The sequence below is a fragment of the Lynx canadensis genome, chromosome D1 (assembly GCF_007474595.2).
Source record: "Lynx canadensis isolate LIC74 chromosome D1, mLynCan4.pri.v2, whole genome shotgun sequence".
Classification (NCBI taxonomy): domain Eukaryota; kingdom Metazoa; phylum Chordata; class Mammalia; order Carnivora; family Felidae; genus Lynx; species Lynx canadensis.
In genome coordinates this window covers 25,538,053-25,559,909 of record NC_044312.2, presented here as the reverse complement: position 1 = coordinate 25,559,909, position 21,857 = coordinate 25,538,053, and the positions used below count along the sequence as shown (strand labels likewise).

The 21,857-nt window shown below is 47.9% G+C and overlaps 1 protein-coding gene and 1 long non-coding RNA gene across 2 annotated transcripts in view; one reads left to right on the top strand and one right to left on the bottom strand.

Annotated features, from left to right (window-relative positions):
• The window catches only part of FLI1 (Fli-1 proto-oncogene, ETS transcription factor), a 120,670-nt gene that overhangs the window by 86,324 nt on the left and 12,489 nt on the right, over positions 1 to 21,857 (bottom strand). The window lies entirely within an intron of this gene.
• Positions 12,699 to 14,850, top strand: LOC115524466. The gene is made up of 3 exons (XR_004344206.1): positions 12,699 to 12,793; positions 13,584 to 13,712; positions 14,215 to 14,850. It is a non-coding gene; the product is annotated as an uncharacterized LOC115524466 (long non-coding RNA).

The window sequence follows — 21,857 nt, the reverse complement described above, 5'->3', positions numbered from 1 at the left end:
GCCTCTCCTCCTCCCTCAAGCGCTGCACCCTTCTACCTAACAAACAAGCAGGTGTGGAGGTCGGGAGCCCAGCCTGCTCTGACGTGGCCACGGCCAGCCCTTGCGATGCGGGCCGCCGGGTAGAGGTTGGCGAGAGCTCACCTCACACATCTGTCCCCAGCGGCACATCCAGTGACCTCACAGAGAGATCTAGAAGTCCACCTCGGCGGGAGGATTTCCATCATGGAAACAGGTGCACAGACCTGGAGAGCTGGTTTTTAAACACCTATTAGCACACGTGGTGGGATGTGCCTGCTTCTCAAGCAGACGACCTCGCTCCCATAGACCTCGCGTGGGCACTGACTCAAGTCTTGAGTGCCCTGAAAGGCTGAACCGGGGCCTGGCCACTGCGGTTGGCACCCAGGCCTCCTGATTCCCTACAGATTCTTTCCCCTGGAGAAACGGAAAGCAGTCTTCTGTGGCGGCTTTTCTAATCCATCAGCTACCAATTCTACACCAACGGTCACCACTGCTTGAGGAGCTGCTAGTTTCCCGGCACAAAACCGGGCACTTTGTGTAAGTTTTCGCATCCCATTTCACCCCCAGTGTGGCCTTATGAAGTAATTTCCTCCATCTCATAGTTCAGGAAGGTGAAGCTTGGGAGGTTACCCAGCTTACTGGTGGCAGAGCTAAGATTTGAACTCAGAGCTGCCTGACTCCAAACCGTGCTCCTTCCGAAGTCTTTCCTTTACACAACATGCCAACTGGAAGTGAACAGTGGTATTCCTCCTCCTTGAAAATATATCCAAATGATATCACTTCTAGGTAGGGCCTCAAGTATGGCACAGCTCCCAGGGCCACCATGCAATCAATATTACCCTTCCCAAAGACAAACCACCCTCCCCCACAGGACACACTTCCTCTTCCCCCTCCTCTACCCCAGCCGTTGTCCCTCCCCTCCTTCAACCTCTACTCAGAACTTACTTCCTCCTTGAAGCTTTCTCTTATTAACCCCACCCAGTTTTGATCACTTCACCAACTTTGCTTCTCCTCCAATGCTTAGACTCAAATTTACAGGACATTCCTTTTGCCTTATTTTTACAGCTGGGGGCCATTGGGTCTTCTTCATCGAGCTGTACCTCGCCCCTCTCTTTTGTGCTCATCCCATGGTGCCTGGCAGTGAGTGCTGTCCCCAGGGGCCTCTTGGGGTGGACCTCCTTTGTCTGTGTCTGTGGGCCTAGGAGTGGCCTGCTCTCCCCATCCATGCGGCAGGGTGCAAGGACATTCTCTCGATGATCTGGCCAAATGACTCAAGTGCCCTGTTTGCTCTGGCCGAAGATGGTATTAGTGTGGAGCTACGGCAAGAAGTCAGGAGAAAGAGGCCCGGCCAGATTCATGTCAACTCTGGGAATTCTTCTTTCCAGACCTCACGCTCAATGAAACTTCTGAGGACTTTCTTTGTCTTGGGCCAGACGAGGACTTGATGCTCTAAGAGGGTCTTAGGATTTCTCCTCATGTCCTTTCTACTCCCCACTCCCTTAGAGGGACTTATTTGTTGAAATTAGCAATAAAGCAGGAGTTTGGGGCTGGGTTTGAGGAGGTATCTCTCTGTTTGATCAGTGGGGTCTGAAGGGTGTGAATACATAGGTGAGTACGAGTGGGTGTTCGCTGGGGAGAACGGGGCTGAGACAGGAGCTGGGACACAGTCACCCATGTGACTATGTGCTTCAAAAGTCCTTGAGTGGACCTAGAGTAGAGGCTGGATCTTGGGTCTTCTGCGGGAAGATACCAGAAGTAACAGCTGGTCTGATTTGCATTTGGGAAGCCAGACTGTTTCAGACAGCTCAGCTGATGCAGGGAGCCATTCCTCTGAGGGTTTTCCTGGCCAGCTAGGACTCCTCCCTCTTCCCAAACTCCTCTCCTGCCTTGTCCCCTACTCCCCCCTGCCCTGAACGCGTATAATTCCTCCCCCCTATAAAGACCCTGCTGCTGTTTCACACTCCAAGCTTCTGTCCTCCTGACACGTTAACAGGCCTCCCTCCCGCATGGCCTACCGCTTTTAGACTGGCACACACAGTTTTCACAAGAAGGGTTTTTGTGGTTTGGGTTTTTTTTTTTCCTTCATAAGTTTGCAGCTGCTAGTTTTGAAACCACCAGCCCTGGGGCAACTCAGTCAAACAGAGAGCAAGAGAGAAAGAAAAGGAGAGAAAATAAAAGGAGGGGATGAAAGATGTCTGTAAATCGTGTATTACATGCAAAAGGTCTGTGTGGTGGCCACATCCTTGCTTTGACTTCTCTGCCAGGCTTCTGTGAGTGAAGGGCTCTGGGACACCTTTGGGTGGGTTTGATGAAGGGTGCTCCTTCCCCCAGAGAGGGCCCGGGGCCTGTGCTCACAGGTGAGATGTGAGAGGCTGACATTTTTGGCCGTGATCTGAAAAGGGACCTGGCCAGTTTCCGAGGCACTGCTCAAAGACGTGCACAGGTGTGGACATACAACCTGTGCTTGCTGGGGACAGGGGAGAGGTGGGTGGGAGGAGATGGGGGAGACCCTGATGAAATTCCTGACTATTCTGTAAGGATCGAGTTCAGGCTCACCTAGGGTGTTACTTTACATTTGAAAAATAAGTATAGTTGGCCCTGAAACAACGTGGGGGCTCAGGGGCGTGGAACCCTGTACGGTTGAAAACCCACCTCCAGCTTTTGGCTCCCCCAAAACTTAACTACCAACAGCTACTCTTTTTTTTTTTTAATTTTTTTCATGTTTATTTATTTGAGAGAGAGAGAGAGAGAGACAGAGTGTGAGCAGGGGAGGGGCAGAGAGAGACGGAGACACAGAATCCGAAGCAGGCTCCGGGCTCTGAGCTGTCAGCACAGAGCCCAATGCGGGGCTCGAACTCACGAACCGCGAGATCATGACCTGAGCCAGAGTCGGTCGCTCCACGGACTGAGCCACCCAGGCGCCCCCCAACAGCTACTCTTGGCCGGAAGCCTTGTCAATAACATGAACAGGCAATTAGCACCATGTTTTGTACATTATATGCATTCTATACTGTATTCTTACAAAAAAGTAAGCTAGAGCAAAGAAAACATTATTAAGCAAATCATAAGGAAGAGAGAATATGTTTATACCGCCCTGCTGTAAACAATCCGAGTATAAGTGGGCCCGCAAGGTTCAAGCCTGTGTCGTTCAAGCGTCAACTGTATTTAGCTGAACAGAGACTTGAGGCAACACGAGGAGCCAGAAATAAACGAATCCAGAAAACACTTCACATTCGGGTCTCCCCTTGCCCCTCCCACATTCACTGTATTTGTGGCAGCTAATTATAGTTTTTATCTAAACCAACAGAAAACCTAGAGTCACAGCCCAGAGTCATACCCCTGGCCAGAGCATGGAGGCCTGTCAAGACGGTGAGCTGGCAAGCTTATTCTGGGGGGCTTTTGCGTGTTTTTCATATGCTGGCATCCCAACTTAAACCCCATAACTCTCTGTGGACCCTGATGAAAACACTTCTCCTGGGGGTTGAAGGGAGAATCAGGGTCCTATTACGAAGTTGATGAGAAAGGGCTGGTCCTCCAAATCAGGCCTGCTTCGACCTGAATGGGCAGAGACAAACCCGGGCTGTTGAGAATCTCTGCTTCCAGAACCCTTGGTTTGTGCCTCTCCTACAACAACGAACCTATTCTAAATTCATATCAGAATTATTTGTGGTCATGTTTCTCCTCACCCTCTCTCTCCACTTGCCCCTCACCAAATTTATGGGGGGGGGGGAGGGGAAGACTCTTGAGGGCTTGGGATATGTTCTCTTTGGAATTGAATGGAATATTGGTTGCCATACTGTCTTATGAAAATGTGTACTGATTTTCCTGTCACCTGCAACATAAAATCTGATTCTCTACAGCCTGGCATTAAAGTGTTTTAAGAGTCACTTCGAGTCAATTCTGACTAGTTTCCAGCTTCCCTCAACTTTTGTGGCACTCTTATTAACATGGCACGCTCTTTCCCAAGTTCATGTTCCCATTCGTGCCGCTTCCCTCTCCCTGGAATACCCTGTCAGGTACATTCCGAGTCATTGTAGAAATCAGCTCCATTGTTACCTGCACCCTGGGGAGCCATCCCCAACCCTCTTAGCTCTTTCCAGCAGTTAGTTGTTCCTTCAGTTGGTCTCCTGTGACACTTTGTACATGTTGCAAAAGCACTTCCTGGTCTTTAGCCTCTGAGTGTCCGTATACGCCTGTTTCCCCCAGGGGACGCTGAGTTTAACAAAGGCAGGGACCATGTCTCACGCATCACGGCATTCTCAATGCTGCACACTGCCCAGAAGTTGTAGGTGCTCAGTACATGTGTGATCATTAAATTAATGAAAGACGGAATGGATTCCATTCATCCATCCCTTGGAATCCCCAGTGGACTCTTCCTCTACCTGTCCTCCTTCTTTCCTTCTCTGCCACACGTAGCCACCTCCTGACGCTCAGGCCATATATGGCGCTAGGAATTCAACTCTTTTATTTCCATTTCTGAAATGTCTAGATCCTTGTGCACAAGCTTCGTAAAATTACGCGTAGCCACTGCTGCTCGTCATGCTCCTGGGCCTCCAACATTTGGAAAGATACTGATTCAGGAGGCCCTTTATTACCCAAAGATATAGACACCCATGAAGACGAGCCTTCCTGGATCACAACGTACCTCATCCATGAAGCCTTCCCACACCAGTCCAAACCCACAACGATTTTCCTTTCCTTCTGATTTTTTTTTTTTTTTTTTTTTGGCTTACCTCCCTTGTACTGCCTGATTCCCTCACTTTCTCCTCAGTTCTCTTTAATTACTCCACTGTTGTTCTGGACTCGTATGCAGTTGTCATGGATATTCTTTTCTCCCCATTCTCTGGAGACTCCCCCACGGTTCCCATCACTCGATACATGATCAGAATACAAAATGAATGACTGTGGTAGATGTCCTTAGGTGGACTTTCTGCATACTGTATCACTCTCCAGACAGGGTATCCCCAAGAGAACTTGACCTCCTCTGATTAGCTGCTGGATGCAGCGATATGAATTAGCCACATCTCAATGAGCATAATTTCTGTTATGGAATAAATCCCCAATAATTTGCACATTTTTGAACCACAGTGTTGCACTTTACGGTGGAAGCCACACCACTCAGTTTCTCAGTTCAAGTATTGATAAAAATTGCAGAACTCTTCCCAGTAGAGAGAACTGTGTCCCTTGGAGCCTGAGCAGCCATACCCCTGCAGAGCTCTCTTATACCCCAGGGCCACAGACGAGAAAGTGAATGCTTACTGTGAAGGCCAACTGTAGCCAAGTAGGCCAGGAGGGGTTTTCGATGTCTACAATCACCCAGTTGGTGTCTCCAGCCCGTTTTGCCCCTTGTCTGAACATCCTCCTCCTGTACTCCAGTGGGGCCTTCCCCTCTCTGGGTTGGGCCTCTCTACAAGGCATCCCTTGATAAATTCTCTTCTGCCTTCTCTTCCTCCCCTCCCCCACACCCTGTCAAAACTTGCTCGGTTTGCTACCTTCACAGGACCTTGCTCAGCTAAGCTTATATAGTAAATGCAACCACTCAAGTCATGTCAACCAGTAACTTTTGCGTTTTGACGTGAGCTTCCCGGAGGCTCAAAGAAACGAGCTACTGGTGACCATTTCAGGCAGATGGGATACTGGTGATGGAGTCCAAGGCTAGCCATGGACACAGGAAATCTTCCTCCCACCCTCTCCCTGCTCCAGGATGACCAGGAAGTCTCTGACTCCAAAGCTAGTCAGTGGGGTTTTAGACTAGAAGGGTAGGATAGGAGGTCCCCCACAATAAATCCCTGGCCTCGGTCACCTGGCTTCAGGGTTTGAAAAGTCATTCAATCCCTTCATTCTTAAAGTTGACCTTCTAGGGAGTCTGGAGCTGGCAAGTTTCAGATTCATTTGCGTCAACATGTTGTTTGGTTAATGCAGCTGAGCATCTAAGCCCGTTTTCTTAGAAACAGGAAATCCCAGTGTGCCAAGAGTAAACAGATCCCAGCCCCCAAAGGTTCGAGTTCATTTAGGAACTCCCTGACCACAAGGGTCTGTGGAGCTGTATGCTTGAGCCAGGCTCGCTCTCCCGCCCATAATGGATCTTGCACAAAGAAATCGGTCTCTCTTCAGCTCAGCACCTAGAAGAGCTGTGAGCTGAGCCAGGCTCAAGAGAGGCCGGGGGTAGGTTAAGGACAGGATCCTAATGTCAGACAGCATGGAAAAGTATCGAGGGTCTTTTGTAACTCAGGGGGTGTTTCCCCTGAGACCCCCACCACAGACTCTTTGATTCCAGTGGCTTGCTCATAATTCTTTGTATCTTCCACAGCAGCAGGGAATCTTGTCTGTTTTATTCTCCATCCCACCACTAGCACAACACGGTGTCCGGAACGGGAGGCACTAAGTGCATGGCTAGGGGGATGAACGAACGATTAGCTAAGTGGCACCATGAGAGTCAAGGCCTTCGTGAAGAAGCTTGCCCGTGCCGGCTTCGCAAGGCATCATGCAGGGGTCAGCCGCCATGGTCCTGAGGGGCTCAGAGAGAATTCTCGTGGGCAAACTTGTCAGCACTCAACCGGGAAGGACTGATTCTACCAAAGCGGCCGGGAGGTTCCAGCTTCTCGAGGTGAGTTGAGCAAACTCAGAGAAGTGGAGGCTGGAGAAGAAAATCAGTTGGCTGGCTGGAGGGGGAAGGGCAGGGGGCTGGCCAGGGGGGCTCCCTCCCACGGCAGAGATCGCGCTCCCTCGCCAGACAAAGAGCCCTCAGACGGCTACCACCCCAACCTCTGCCACACACGGAGAAGGGGAAAGGGCCCGGCCTCTTGCTGACAGCCAGCCCTGCTGACCCCGTTTGCTGTGAGGGGGCAGACGAGTGGCAGACGGCCGCCTCAGAGGCTGGAGCTGCTGAGCAGTGACTGAGGAGCCTGACAACAGAAGAAAAGAGGCAGCTCTTATTCTATTCTTAGTAGTTGCTTTCCACGTATGTGTAAGTCAAACATCCTATGCAAAAAGAGGCCTCGGGCAGCAGGAAATTCGGAGTTGTGGGTGTCTTTGTGCTATCACATCAGGTCCTGGGTTTGCCCGTAATCCGGTCTCCGCGGGGCTTCCGTGGGGCGAGGCCAGGGAGGTGAGCTGAGGCGGGCCCCGCCTCCCCGGCCTCTGGCTTTATGACTCAAGGGGGACTCGGTGACTTTTCTTAACATCCCTTTTTCAGCATTTCATGTGGGTTTCTTTCTAAAGGCTAGAAAGAATACTTTATTGAAATCAAAAAGAAGTAAGTCTAGCCCTGTTAAACAATGCCATCCCAGGTCCAGAAACGGGGGAGAAGCAAAACAACATATACTGAAAGCCCAGCACTTAACCCTCATTTAATGATTTACTGTGCATCCATTAGAAGTGGTGATGGTGGCTCAGTTGGTTAAGCGCCAGCTTAATCATGACCCAGGTCATGATCTCGAGGTTCGTGAGTTCGAGCCCCTCGTGGGGCTCTGTGCTGGCAGCTCAGAGCCCGGAGCCTGCTTCGGATTCTGTGTCTCCCTCTCTCTCTACCCCTCTCCAGCTCACGCTCTGTCTCTGTCTCTCTCTCTCTCTCTCCCTCTCTCAAAAATAAATGAACATTAAAAAGAAAATTTTTTTTAAAGTAATACTGTAGAATAGTATTTAATGATACAGGGAACATCTACAATTTAGTAAGAAGAGACTAAAAGGAGATTGCAAAACAATAGTGTACATATGCAGGAAACAGGTTTACAAGGATGCGGTGAGAGCTTCTCAGGGCCATGGCCATTCTGGCTCCCGCAATGGCCCGCTTTCCCTTTTAAAAGGGAAAAAAGAGTTTATCTACTCAATAAACTCTTTCTCCCCATTCTGATCTTGGGTCTCCAATTCTCTGGTGCATCTGGGGCAAGAACTGAGCCACCTGGTAACAATATGATTCTGGTTATATAAAAAGAAGGCATATATGTCTAGATATTTGCACTAAAGAGACTATAAGGAAACACACCGACACATTAACCGGTTATTTTCCGCACAGTGGGACTCCGGGTGCTTTTGTAGTTTTCTTTCATGATGTTTCCACATTTTCCAAAGTTTATCCAAAGCTGATGTATTACTTTGGAAGTCACTATTTAAAAAAAAATTCTTCAAAAAGACATAATGCATTTGGGGCGCCTAGGTAGCTCCGTCGGTGAAACGTCCGACTTCATGATCTCACAGTTCTTGTGAGTTCGAGCCCCGCGTCGGGCTCTGTGCCGACAGTTCGGAGCCTGGAGCCTGTTTCGGATTCTGTGTCTCCCTCTCTCTACCCCTCCCCCACTCGTGCTCTGTCTCTCAAAAATAAATAAACATTTAAAACATTAAAAAACAGACACGATGCATTTGATGAGCAAAAGAAAAACTTAAGCTACAACACAGAAAAGGAAAAGAAGGAGCAGCCTGTATAGCATCTGAGGCAGGTGTGCTGAGGGAGCCATTTCTCTTGGCGCTGGGTGGATTGTGATGGACCTTACCATCCTGTCCCTGACTCTCTGTCTCCCCTCCTTTCTCATCCCTACGCAGCTCTCTTCCTTCTGACCGATGACCGCGCAGGGCTCCAACAGCCCCTTGCTGCCCTGTGGCACGTGTCTGCTGGGCATGACTTTCGGCTTGTTTGAGGAGAGCAAGAAAAGCCAGGGCGGCGCAAGCAGACGTGATGAACGCAGCTCCGCTTCCCAAGGCCAATGTGAGTCTCACTTGTGGCTGGAGAGCACCTGAGATCTCTCCAGGTCCAGGGAACTCATGCTTTGTGCACCCAGAGCCCTCGCTGCCTTGGTGCAAAGCCCCACTGGAGAGTTAATTAGCAAGATGTCAGCAACTCCCAAATGCCACACCTGTCAGACACTGGCTCCCTCGGGTCCCCAGGAGAACATGTTCAAGCTGTAAGTAAGTAATATACACAGACGCATATGCTTTGTATATATGTACACAGAGATGCACGTATACACGCACGCGTACATACATGCACGTATCAGACACACACATATGAGAAAAGAGGGGACAGATCGAACGTGCGTGCACACACCCCATTTTGTCCTCACGGCATTATGAAATGGTACATTTTCTTCATCTAACTGATGAGGAAACTGAGAGTCTAAGAGGTTAAGTCACAGGGCCAGAAGTGGCAGAGCTAAGAATCTGAACCCAGTCCTGCATGTCTCCAGAGCTCTTAACCAGAGCCCCGCTTTCCCTCTAGTGTCGCCGTCCCGGCAGGCTGCTGTGGTTGTGGTACGTCCTAACGCCCCATAATTACTGGGTTCGACCCGGCCTCCAGAACAACCGTGACAAAATTTGTGGAAATGTTCACAACAGCTCTTGACTTCCAGGTTCTGAGATCAGAAACGGAAGTTTCAAAATACCGAAAGTTCGTTTATGTTGAACACACTGCTTAGGCTAAAAGCAGGAAGTCCGAGAAAGCCTGATCTCATGAGATTTTCAGCCCAATTTGGATCCACATCTGCACTTCTGGATTTTCCACTGAGTCCAACCACCCTCAGCTGCTCTGAGCTTCTGCCATTTCACCGACCCTCCACCTCCCGCACGGGGCATCGATAAGTAATAAAATCTGCTGCAATTCACGAAGACGTATCCGGTGATTGGCCGGTTGCAAGGTGGTGAGCTGGGATAGTCAGGAGCGAGGAACAATTGAAGTCTGAAAAGCATGCATGTTGCTTTTTGTAAAGTTACAAAAAAAATAAATAAATAAAGCAAAACACACAAAAGCTCGAAACAATAAGTCATCCAAATAATGGCCTTTGTTCTTCTCTTGCAGGTGCAGGAAACAAGTGGAAAGGAATCTGGCCACCTACTCCTTCCCTGCAGACCTGGCCTCCCCATTGGTCAGATTCCAGCCAGGCTGGAAGAAGGGCAGGTGGTGGTGTTCAGAAACGTGCTTTGCATCACCAGCTTTGGGGGAGCCTCAGAAGGTTGGGGAGAATCGCCTCTGTACCCCAAATCTCGTGGGGAGCGAGTCCCGCATGTCGTGGATGCGAAATCTGTGACTAGGAGAAGTGAAGTGATTTGCTCAGCATCACACATCTGGTCGACAGCAGGAGCTGGGATTAGAACTCCAGTCTACGACATCCGGGTCCCCTTTTTCCGGTTAGGATGGCTGTCCTGCCTGCCTTTCAGCACTCAAATGAGTTAATAGATGTCCTAGAGTTTGTGTGTATGTTTTAAAAATTTTTTTAAAGTTTTTGTTTATTTATTTTGAGAGAGAGAGAGAGAGAGAGAGAGAGAGCACAAGCAGGGGAGGGACAGAAAGAGAGGGAGGGAGAGAGAGAGAGGATCCCAAACCGACTGCGCGCCGTTCGCCTGGAACCCGATGCGGGGCGCGAAGCCACAAGCTGTGAGATCGTGACTTGAGTCAAAATCAAGAGTCAGACGCTTAACGATTGAGCCACTCAGGCACCCCTAGATGTCTTAGAGTGAATGTTTTCTGGGGATGCCATTATGGATGAGGCTTCCCTGTTCAGAGGCTCCCAGGAACAACCCGTCCCCACCATCCCTGGCGCCGCCTTAGATACCCCTGTGGGAACATCTGAGGGCTTTGGGATAACAAGAATCCCCCGCGCTTTGTGATGCGGACTCCTCTACCCACGGACTGGCGCACATTCCCTTGAAGCACGACTTTAACTCAGCCACACCCGACTGAAACAGTCCAGGAGAGGTGACGGACTGCATCTCAGGGCCACCTCCTCCCCAGCTCAGGCACACAGGGGTCACTGCCTTGCCTTGTAAACCTGCACAAACGGGGTGCAGAGCAGATGCGGCACGACGCCTTCAGCAGCCGTGTGGCCTTGAGTAAATGACCTAACACCTCTGGGCCTCAGTTCCCTCATCACAAGGTGGGAGTTGCGATATATATACCTCACAGGTTGGTGGGGGAACTAAAAGGAACACACGTGGATGCAGGCTCCTCCCTCCCTTCCCTGCAGTCCAACACCTTCCTTTTGGGATAAACCCCAAGCCTGCATGTCTTGGAAGCAGCACCTCTGGGCCCCAGAAGAACTGCCAGAAGCTGGAAGAAGGCTTCAGATTGGCAGCACAGAGGCTTTCAGAGGAGTTTCCTACACTTAGCAATCATCACACACACACCGCCTGACAGCAAGACCTTCATGAGCCTGCTTTTCTCTTAGCGAGTGAATTTCCTGGGCATTTCCTCTCTCCTGACACGGGCCCTGCGCTCTCTCCTCTGCCCCATCGCAGGTGCACGGGCTTCGCTGGGCACCCTGGTTCCGGGTGCGCTTGGAGCAGGGGTGAAGAGGGTAATCTCCCCCACCGCTTGAAGTTACAGCGGGAGGAAACAGGGCCTTTCATGTGGCAGGGTCGGGCATTCTCCCTGGAGCGGGTACGTTCCCCGGAAGCCAAGCCGGTGGGCAGAGGCCCAGGCCGCTGCTGCTTCCTCCCCACCTTGGAAAATTACACAGAGGGCCACTTTGCCCACTGGCTGCCGGGCAGATGCCCCGCTGCTGGCTGAAACTATTCTACCTCCTTAGGATGAAAAACAACAATGTGCCATGCCCACAGTGACCAGCGTGCCCTTTCCTCTTCCTCCTCCCGGCCCTGGAAAAAGTACAGGATCTGTAAACAAGTCATTAGATTCGAGATCCTGCCCAATTTAGACTCTTTGTCTCAGTGTTCTCCAGAGTAAACTCGTGGTCACACCCACCCAAACCAAGCAAAGCCCAGAAGGAATGCAGGGCCCTGTGGCCAGGCTAACCACAGCTGACCCCACGATGCCCAGGGCTCGGTGCACTCCCGGGGCTGGGAGGGGCCCGCAGCAAGCCCTGCGAGCTCAGGTTCCAGCGGGGAGAAGAGCAGTGCCCTCGGACCGGCCCACAGCTAAGATCCCGGTCTCTGGGTTCAATTCCCCAAAGCAGTTTTAATTTTGCAAATGTCTCCCCAAACTATCAAAAATCCCAAATCCACCACCTCCTTTGAAGTCTGGCAAGAAAACCCCCAAGATCAGCTTCTCTTTTATTCCTGTACTTCCCGTACAGGCAGGCTTCTAGAAAACAGAGGTTGGAGAAAATGAAAGTCAATGCCAAATACTAACCAGACAGAAGACTTTTCCCCACGCCCCCCCCCCCACCCTCAGCTCTGGCATTATGGGCTGGGGAGCTGGGCCCCTCTCCTGCTGCTGAAGATCTGTTTATTTTGCACTCCATAAAGGGAAACCAGGCCCTTTTCTGACATTTTGGCTCGGAGGGGGTGGGGAGAAAAAGAGGTCCAGAATTTAAACTCAAAACCAGATCAGCTTCTCTAAATCTCCTGGTGCTTTTTCTGTGATGCTTCAATGGGCCACATTGTACGAATCAAGGCTTTTAACTCTCCCAGCCCGTGATGCCGACATCTCTAACCCCTGCGAAATGCCATAAACTGCAATGACCCCTTCTTGACTTCCCACCACGCCAGTGCGCCCCAGATGAAATTAGGGACAGACGGCGCTCACAGGCAGCCTGTATTGCCAGCCTCACTGGCCTGCCTCTGCTGCCCGCCAGCAGGGAAATCTGCTGTGCCTGAAACCAGGTTCTCCTGAGCTGGACGGTGGCTTCCTTTAAACAATGAAACAGGGAATTTCCTTTGTCCTGGAAATGTTCCGCTTGTCATCCACGTTATCCTTATCAGCAGACCACAATGCAGCGAGGAGAGGCCCCAGTGTGCTCAGGACCCGGGGGGTATCATTGCAAAATGTTTTCTTCGCTTTTTCCTCTGCCTTGAATTCAAAGCATGACCTCTACCAGCGGAATTCAATCAGGTCAGCTCCCAGATTCCCCAGTGGGGAAATAAAAGTAGCACAGGCAAAGTCTATTGTTTCCATCCCAAGAAGGTAGAGACGTCGTTTTCTCTCTTTAGCATCCCAGTAGATGAGGTGGGATGGGGGCGAGGGGAGGTAATAAGAGGGCACTTAAAAATTGTTTAAGATCTCGGTAATAAAACATAGCCTAGATCCTGCACTGCCCCTGCACTGCCATAAGGTTTTCCCCAAACGTGCCTGGCATCTGTGCTTCAGTCCTTTGCCGCGGCGCTGGCCAGTTGAAATGCAATTCATTTTCTATTTGGACAAGTTTGAAACTAGATTCCCGCCCCCCGGCCCCCACCCCCCCTTTAAACAACAGGAGAGCAATACAGTTAGGAAAAGGGGTGGAGGCATGTGGAAACACCAGAAGGCCAAAGGAATTGCAAAAATAAACTTCTGCTAATGTTAACACTCTTGTATTCCAGGGAAGGCATAATTAATTGTATATGCTTAGTCACTTAGCAACCCCGAACTCTTATTCTGAAAAGCTGAAAATATTTCACATATGTAGTGAGTAAAGTCTTTGGGATCAGACAGACCCTTCTAGCTGCATAGCTTTTGGCAAGTCGCTTGAGTTTTCTATGCCTCCACCCCTTCTCATGGGTAAAGTGTGGCTAATAATAGATGTATTCCATGGGCTGCGGTGGGAATGAAGTGCTAAAATGCATTTAAATTGCTCAGGACAGTGCCTGGCTCATCAGTAACTACTCAATAAATGTTATTATTATTATCATCATCATCATTACAGATGCCTCCTGCAAGGTTGTTTTAAAGTAAAGGGCCCAGTAATTCCAGAAAAGATCTTGAAAGCCAATCCCAGCTCTGAGCCTCTCTAAAGTCTCCGATCACAGAGCTTTCTCCGAAAAGGAAACACCAGGTAAGGAAAGCCCACCTCCTCAAGGAGGTGTTTACTTGTTGCTGTTGTTTTATTTAATCTTGCGAAATGCTTTCAAGGCCGTCTTTATTACAACATGGCTTTGAGGTAAATTTATCACTGGCAGGATCTCCCCCTTCGGCAGTGAGAAAACGAAGGCCTGGGGAGACCTGGCCCTTGCTTAAGGACCCACAGCCCTTCATAGCAAAGCCAGTGAGCATGGCTTCCAGGGCTCTGTCTGCCAAACAGCGGCCTCGCCTTGCGGGTGAGGAGTCACGCCAAGCTGAGACCAAGTTGATTCCGCCAACTGGAATTCTCCAAGGTGGAAGTCAACCTCCCAGAATCCTCTTACCCTTGAAATTTCTGGATGCATGGGATATTATAAGCATATCAACCACTACCTGTATATTCTATGCTCTCAGTTAAACACTGGTGTGGTAACGTCTCCAAAGGTCATTGTCCTCTTACCATTTTCTTTATTACACTCCACTTGCCTTGACTGCAGAAGAGAGAAGCTAAGAAAACAGCTCATGGACGCACAGATAAGGCCTGGAGGGACCTTGGATAGAGTGACGGAGCTTGTGATGCTGAACTTAGCCGTGCCACGGCGAAGCTGGGGAGGAAAGCAGCCATTTCATTCATCCGCTAATTCGGCCAAGACAGATTGAGGGCTTACTTCTCTTTTAGGCTTACTCCTCCTTATCATTCAAGGGTCACCCTCAATGTCACTTCCTTAGGGAAACCTTTGACCTCTGAGACTAGGCCAGGTCCCCAGGTTATGCTCCCCTGAAGCACCCTGCACTTCCGTTTTCACAGAGCTCTTTGCTCTGAAAGCAAATGGCTCAGTATCTGTTTTCCCTCCATCACTGTAATGTGACGGGGCAGGAGCCTCGCCTGTCTTTACTACCGTATCGCAGCGCCTAACATAGAGAAGGTGCTCGCTAAGTACATGAACCTGTGCCAGGTGCTGAGGTCTCCAGGAAAAACTGGCCGAAAGTCTGCCCTCAAGGAGTTTATGCAAACATTAAAAACCCATGCTTAACGCAGTATGACAGGAGTAACTACAAATTGCGACGGCCACACAATTGTATTCTACACACACTTCCTCACTTCGTTCCCGACAAAATCTAAAAAGAACAAACGTGGAAGTTTTCAACCCAAAGGGACGTTTTTCTGAAAATGCACGAGGCACAGAAATATGGAGCTAGTTATGGAGCCTATACGTAATCGGGATGAGACTATGAGAGACTCTAACTGGTCGTTCACTGGGGCCTGTGGATTGATCTGTATTTTAATTCATCCTTTCTGGAGGGCAGGCAAGTATAGAAGCAGACCACAGTGGTTCGTCACTCCTAAAACCATCCCGTAGCACTAGGCTTCAGGGAACTTTGCCTTGTTTTCTCTGCAGCATCGATCCATCCTGGTTTTAAGCAATTCGACTCAAAAATGCATGCCACAGATTCAGTGATGGGCATAGGACTGACCTTCACAGTGATGTCAAACTGAACACTTTCTTTTTTTTTTTTTTAAGTTTATTTATTTATCTTTGAGAGAGAAAGCGTGAGCAAGGGAGGAGCAGAAAGAGAGGGAGAGAGAGAATCCCAAGCAGCCGCCACACTCTCAGCGCAGAGCCTGATGTAGGGCTCCAACTCGCAAGCCATGAGATCACCACCTGAGCTAAAATCAAGAGTTGGACGCTGAACCCACTGAGCCACGCAGGTGCCCCAACCTGAAGACTTTCTAAGTAAAAGCCACCACAGGTCCACTCCTTGTTGTGTGTCTCCTGGAGAAAGACTAGGGTGTTTATTCCTCTTGCTAATTTCTGAAGCCACATCAGGTATAGCATGTCCTATGTTCCTATTATCCATGGGTGAGGGCCACAAAGGAAAGAGAGAACTTGCCTCCTGTCTCGGAGATGTCAGGCTTTTGGATCTTGGTAACTGACAGTACCACAGAACAGTACAAACCAAGGGAAAACTCATTGGAGGGAAATTGGGGTTTCAAAGAAGCCACTCTAGCTAGTTCTTTTTAAAAATAAGTTGGCTTGTTAATATTTATACTTAAGGAGAAATCTTCCTACAAGAAATTATAGGGATCTGGGAACTAGAAAAGCCAACCATCTATTAATAGGATGGAGTCCTACATAATAGAAAATCATATATTCACAGCAGCACAAAGCATCAGAACTGAAAACGACCTTAAAAATAATTTAACACAATGCCGGCATTTTATAAACTCAAATCACCATGTAGTACAGGATTCTCCTTTTTTCTGAGGTCATTTTTCAATGAAAAGGTATATGGAAAAAGCCCATACCTTTTTTGGCCAGTCCAATATACATTTACTCACAATTTGTGAATATCCCCATGATCAATTCCAAGTGCCTCCACTTTATTGAAAGGAAAAGAAAGCATTATATTCTTACAGGTCAGCATAGAATTGGTGAAGAAGCCGGGAGACTACAGAGTAAACTTACTTCCAGCTCCAGGCCAACCCTGGTAGTACCTGGATAATGCTGGACATTTACTTTTCGTTTGGTTTAATGTCAGTCCTAAGAGGAAGTGGAAGTGTTAGTCTCCATTTGGACAACACACAGCTGACTCAATAAAAAATAATCCAGGTAAATATATCCTCTGACTGAATTCAGATTTTAAGATGCTTTTGATGTGAATGATATAGACTTGTACTATCTGATAGGGAGTCACTAGCCATATATGGCTATCTAAATTTAGATGAACGAAAGTCAAGTGACATGAAATGAAAAATTTAGTCCCTCTTTCGCCAGCCACGTTGCGAGTGCTCAGTGGCCACTTGAGTTTGCGAGGCTAGTGGCTACCATATTGGGCAGTGCAGAACACAGCATTCCCACCTTTACAGGAAACCCTACTGGATGATTCTAAGACGTGTCTCTACATCTGCCACTCTCCTTTGCCTTTGAGATAAGGCTAAGGAAGTTGAGAACTACTAATGACGTTTACCAAATCCCTCACCCTAAAAATTGTGCAAGAGCCATATCTGTCATAAAGCTTCTCAAAAGAGAGATATCTGAACCTTCCACAGCCCAAGAAAAAGTTGCTCTCTTCTACCCAAATCAAATCGAAAACCAGACATTCAGAGTTACTTGGAAAAGATGAGATTTTAGCTCGTTCCAAATGTGTAAATGTTTAGGCAAGACATAGGACGTAGTTAAGATGGCGGGAGGATGAGTTTGCCCAGAACCTTCATATAATCCAACCTCACAGAGATAGACACCACTGTTAAATGAAGTGAGTTTCCTGCAAGGTGGCATTTATTTCCATTGTGTGAGATGTTCTTCATAACTTGAAATACATATTCGGGATGCTGTACCATCTCTTTACCTTCACTGTGTGGTTTTTGTCTAAAAAACAGACTCATCCTTCAACACAGCATCAAGATCTTGGTGGTCACTTGTCTTCCGGGGCAAAGAAATAGGACTGATTTTAGCTAAACTGCAGTTTCGGAAGAACTCTAGATCACTCTCTGAACAACTTAATGTCCAGCCCCACGGACTGTGAAATCCCAATTCTGTTGGCTAGGAATACAACTCTAGTACATTATTCAACATGTTTGGAAAAAAGATTTAAGGAGAAGCGCTGAATCCTCAATCCTAAATGTCTGGATGAGCACTTTAAAATGAACTGTCAATTTCATGTTCCTTTCTTTATGTCAGTATTTAGCGGCTTCAGTGTGGGTAAAATATTGGCAAATGTTCTCCCTCTCACTTCTGGTCACATAATAGTATTTGGTTGCATGGCATAGCCTGGAAGACAGAGATACAATCTCTCCTGCAGCAGTGATGACGCATGATGAGAAGAAAGACTAAGCTTGCTTTGTCTAGTCTCACGTGGGAAAACAGCCATGATTATTCCCGACTTCGACACTGACAGAGGACCATCTTTGAGACAAATTACTTCTTTCATTCTGCTGTTCTTTCACTCCCATTTAAATCAGTTAAACCTATGATGCTTCAGACAGACCAACACAACCCAAACAAATTCACAGCCGTTGCTCAGGGGAGTTCAGATGTCCAGTTCCTCCTAGACTGGAAAACGCTGCTTTCTGGAATGGGATGGTAAAGCAGAGCTTAGAGAAGGACTGAAATGTTAGCTCCGCTCTGAATGAACCAAGTTCTGACCTGGCCCTATATTGCCTTCTCTCATGACCGCAGGGACACTGAGACAAGAACAGAGGTGGTGGCACAGGTGAATCAGTCAGGAGAGCCAGTGGGGCATCTGGCCAGCTGGGGTGGGGGGGATTTTAAACTGTTCCCAAGGGAAGGTTGTAAAAGCTATGTGTGTCATATTCCAGGAGGACTCTTCAAAAACAGAGACAAACCTAAACAAAAACAAACCTGAGCATTGGTTGGACAGGAGAATTTTATTTCTCTGGTATTTTCAGTTTGACACACTCTCTTTATCAGCAGCACAAGCCTGGAATTCCTGAGGCTGCACTCATATCCTGAATTCAGTTTTTACGTAAAACCTCCATTGATTGGGGATGGGAGTTTCACGAGTATAACAATGGCCGGATACGAGGGAGGGAAAGGAGGAGTATGTGATGTTTGGTCTGTACTGATGCATTCATAGGGGCGAGTGTCTTTATGGGCAATGAGATATGAATAAGTAGCCGATTGACAAAATTAACCAAATGCAAGTAAGTCTTTGGAATCATTAAAACCAGAAAAAGCAACAAAACCCCTGGCTTCAATTGAAGAAACATTTTTATTATCTGTTATGTACAAACACTGACTCGGATGGGAAGAAAAACTAAAGTAATAAGAATTAGCATTTACCTAGCACTTTACAGGTACAAAGTGCTTTTCCTTCTGTACTTCTTTGAGTCTTACAATCGGTCAGTAAAGCAGCTGGAGAACTTCATATACCTTATAATTATTATCATTACTCTTCCTATTTTACAGATAGGAAAGGAGCAGATTAGAGAAGTTACTATGTGGCCCAAGATCACACAACTAATAAGTTGGTTTAAATCGAGATTTTGATACTTCAAAATGGCTTACTTACTTACATGGCTCCCATGAAACCATCTGCCACTCTCATAATGATTTTCAAACCCCTCCAGCATTTCACTGCCAGCCTTCACAAGATTTTTGGGCCCCCCTTCTTAGGCAAGAAGGACCACACAGCACACAGCATTCCCACATTACATTATGTGAGCACAAAGTGACATTTCATAACTCAGGCCGACTGAATATTGCTAACCAGCTCCGAAGAATAATGACAGAAGGGTGATTCCTTAGTAAAAAGTTCAAACAAGGCTCAACAACAAAAATGTTGCATGATTTACAATTGACAGTAAGAAGAACCATGTAATGAGCCACTCAATAGTCAAACTGTAGCAATTCATTAAAGCCTTGCTCCAAAAAATTCAAAGCAACTCATCACTCCACATTTCTTGCCAAATCCGTGGGAGAAGAGGGTTCCTGCTAGTAGTTTTAATCCTTTTGGGTGGATGGAGAAGCTGAGGTTTAGAAAGGGAGAGTAACTGGCCCAATGTCGTCCAGTCAGCCTAAGGCCAAACCAGGAGCAGAACTGAAATTACCCAACCCCTTAGCATTTTAGAGGGACTGATACGTAGATAGGATAAGGGGCCTCTTCTCGGGGAGCACAGATCTGCTTCGGAAGAGTCTTCCGCTAATGTGCAGAGGTGTACCCGGATAGGCTCATCATTAAAACTTTTTAATGTCTATGAGGCAGGGTGGAGGATGAGGTTTGCTCTGATTGCAGACCACTAACTCCCTCCGATCCCAAGGGAGTTGAAAGCAACATTAGCATCTGGAAAATGCCAATCCACCTGTTCCTCCTCCCATGAAACTGACCATTCAACCGACAGCGTGTTGGTGGCGTCGACTGGCTACATTAAGGACTCCTATGTTTCATGTGACACTCCCTTGAGCCTTCTAGAAGACCTGAGGTCAGAGCCACCCCTCCCTTGCAGTAGTGGGCATACCCAGTTGCCCAGCTTCAGTGATAGCCCTTATTTTTCCATAGGAGTTCACCTGCACCGAGGCATCTGTCTCTCTCTTTACCCTAGTAAATGTGCACATTTTCTGCACAATACTTAAACGTTCTCTCCTGTTTCCAATTATTTTTAACAATTAAGCATGCAAATGTCTGAGGAACATTTATTAAAATTCTGTGGGCTTTTAGGAAGGAAAAAAAGATGAACCAGCATGAAACTGAATCATCAAAGAGCTCTTACAAAACCAGCATTTTGAGCCTTTAATTGGAAGTGAATCAGAAACAGGCGTGTGAAATTTCCCATGAAATACACACAGGGTTTTAAAAATCAACGGGGGGGGGGGGGCAGGGGCGGGGGAAAGGTGCTCTGGGCAGAGAAAGTGATGAGAAGAAATGGTTAATTACGATAAACTCCAACCCAGCCCCACTACCTGGTCATGGCTTGTCTATAAGCCTTTCTGAGGCCAAATTTGGGGAAGGATGTGAGGATGACCCTGGTACTCCTTTACCACACTACAGACCCACTACAGACCCCTACAGAGATCCGCCAATCTCCAGAAAGAAGGGCTTAGAGGCCCTTGCGTCCAGAGCAGCAAATCCACAGGCCTGCGTACCTTCACTAAGTCACCCTGGGAAAATTCTCCACATGCCAGTTTCCTGAAATGACATTTCCAAAAAAGTAGTCTGCTCTTACTCCCTCCCCTTTCTAGAACAGTGCAGAAAGTACAGGCGCCCCTCAAGTTCTTGCCCCTAGAGAAGTCCTATGCTGCACCAAAGACCCTATTCGAACGGGATTACTTGTGCCCTTTGGCCCAATACACTCTTATTGAGGAGAATTCCAAGGCCCTTAGAAGAATCTCTACAGACAGGATTATCAGGGCTGGAGGAGCTGCAGGAGTTAACTCATGGATCTATGTTCTAGGATTCCTGATTGGTCACAAACCTGGTACAGGGCTAGGGGCAGAGTACGTGCCAGGAACAGAAAGGTCTGAGGCTCATACACGTACGCGTGCAGTCCCTGCCTTTCCATCTGGAGTTGCCAAAGCAGGGTATGTGGGGCTTAGTATCCCAGTAATCCCTGACCCCACTCTCACACATTCTCCTCACGCCATACAGTTTCTGAGTTATTTTCCTCTTTGAAATACCCTTTCAATCTATTTTCATCTAGAGATGATGCATTGAGGATTGGGTTGGGAGAAATCAGTATGAATTAACAATGATGAATTAGCCCTCTCATCTTAGAAATAAGTTGCTTGCCTGGGGAGCCACATTTCAGTTTCAGTTTGTTTTCCATTTCAAATCAGTGATCTTTGGGGCACCTGGGTGGCTCAGTCAGTTAAGCATCCGACTTTGGCTCAGGTCATGATCTCATGGTCCGTGGGTTTGAGCCCCGCATCAGGCTCTGTGCTGTCAGCTCAGAGCTTGGAGCCTGCTTCGGATTCCGTGTCTCCCTGTCTCTCTGCCCTCCCCCACCATTCTCTCTCTCTCTCTCTCTCTCTCTCTCATAAACATTAAAAAAATTAAAAACAAACCCAAATCAGTGATCTTTGTAGACAAAAAAATGACTTTAGTAACATTTGGTGGCTGCATGATTGCTTAGATGCCTAGCTGGTTTCTGTGCAAAGTGCCACCTTCAATTCCCTGGGAGTATTGTAGAGTTGTAAGGAAATAAGACAGATGAACAAAGAAAACATGAATTCATTAGGTCTTGATAACTTTGCTCCTGGAAACACCTTTATGGCAAAGGTGTTGTTTGGGCACATGAATACCCGAGTCCTGCTTCGAGTCTCTTTTGCCTGGTTCTCACCTTTAGACACATCATATCTTGAAGCCTCAGTTATCTTTCCTGTGCAATGGCCTCTTAGGTTCTAAGAGTTTCGGGGAGTATAGTGTAAGTTGACAACTTGTGATATTTGCACTAGGCCATACGACAGAGAAAACAGCTAGCTCCCTTGTTAGTTCCCTATTACTCTGGATTGTACCTCAGGGTCTTTCAGAAATAATGTGCACAGCAGGTGGCAAGGCTGAGTGGTAAGGAGTGACATGACATACTCCGGGCAAGCGAGGAAAGCAACAGCTTCATCCCAATTTCTGGAATTTCTTCTTCCACTGACGTCAATGACCCTTCGGAGATACTTCAAAGCTTCTT